The sequence below is a fragment of the Spea bombifrons genome, chromosome 2, assembly GCF_027358695.1.
Source record: "Spea bombifrons isolate aSpeBom1 chromosome 2, aSpeBom1.2.pri, whole genome shotgun sequence".
Classification (NCBI taxonomy): domain Eukaryota; kingdom Metazoa; phylum Chordata; class Amphibia; order Anura; family Pelobatidae; genus Spea; species Spea bombifrons.
This window is the reverse complement of record NC_071088.1, coordinates 135,919,709-135,921,122: the sequence shown is the minus strand read 5'-3', so window position 1 is coordinate 135,921,122 and position 1,414 is coordinate 135,919,709.

Sequence of the window (1,414 nt, the reverse complement as noted above, 5' to 3'; positions counted from 1 at the left end):
GCAGGAGTTTGTGCCAAGTTGCCTAAAACTTGCATATCCTCGACTGCACCTGGCAAAAAACTCCTCTAAAAAAAACTAAAATTACCCTTAGAAGGATAGTTAAGTAAATCCTATAATAGGGATTCCTGCAATCTCATTAACTGGGGGCTGGTCACTGATTGTCCTTCTTCCACCCCGAGTGTGATGAGAGGGAGGTCTACTTATTTTCTATCCATGTCTCCCCAACTCATTCCCAATACCAAGCCAAGTGGAACGAGAGAATAAAATAAAACTCTATATGAGGAGATATTGACCCAACGCACAACGCCTCAACTTTCATCTACACGCTTTGGGATGAAGGGGTTCAAACATCAAACAAAAGAAATAATTTTTAAAAATCCCTTCCAATCCCTCCTAACTCTAAATACTTTTTTTAAAAAGGTTGTTTAGAAAACAATTTACCTTTTAATACTATCCAGCATTATCATTCAATACAATCTAAAAAAAACCCAAAAAAATTACCTGTAATTTAAAAAAAAAAAAAAAAAAATTCCACCAGATAACACAAGAGCTGATTTTCAAAATGGTAATTTAAAAAAAATTTTTTTTTCTTTTTTTTAGGGAAAATGTAGCAAGGATTGTATTGGAGACACATTCACGTCTTTCCTTGCGACCTAGGAAAGTCACCGCAGTGATCTGATTCTTTATGGTAATACTAATGAAGTCCATTACTCCCTAGACTTAGTAGTCAGAGTGCCTGTGCCGGTGATTAAGACCGAGACATTCTTTTATTTTATCAGTAGTGTGATAAGAAGTCAGGGCAAAAATGAGACCTGTTTTTTATTTTTAAAGAAATTATATTTTTGAGAACATTTTTTTGGTGGGAGTTTCTCTTTAATTTAATGTAGAATTGTGACTAATCATGGCTCATAACTAAGAAGGAACAGGCAGTTTCCAAAATAAATATGTCATTTATTATGAGGTCTAAATCCTGCATCTGTTACTTTTTCTTTCCTTTTCCATGAGCTAATGTTTTTTTCTATGAACCATGCGACTTATTGAAGACATCTGCCCTGTGTAAGACTATTGGGAATGACTAAGAACAAAAACTTGGTGCTACATAAAAGCCATTTGGGCCATCTAGTCAACTTTTACGAACGTTCACAATTATCATAACTTGATAGATATTAAAAATACTTCCACTTGGACTTATGGGTGGTCTTGGAGAAGCAGTTCTTGGAGAACGCGGCATGGTTTTATGTCATGCTCTGCCTACCTTCCATAGCCCGTTAGGAGAGTAAGCAAACATGCTTCGTTTGGGACCTTTTCTCATTAGGACTTTTAGGGCTGTAGAACCCTGAGATACCCTCATACCCAGCAAACCTTCCGAGGGACATCAGAGGAAGAAAGAGGCATCAGGAATAATTAGGGCTAA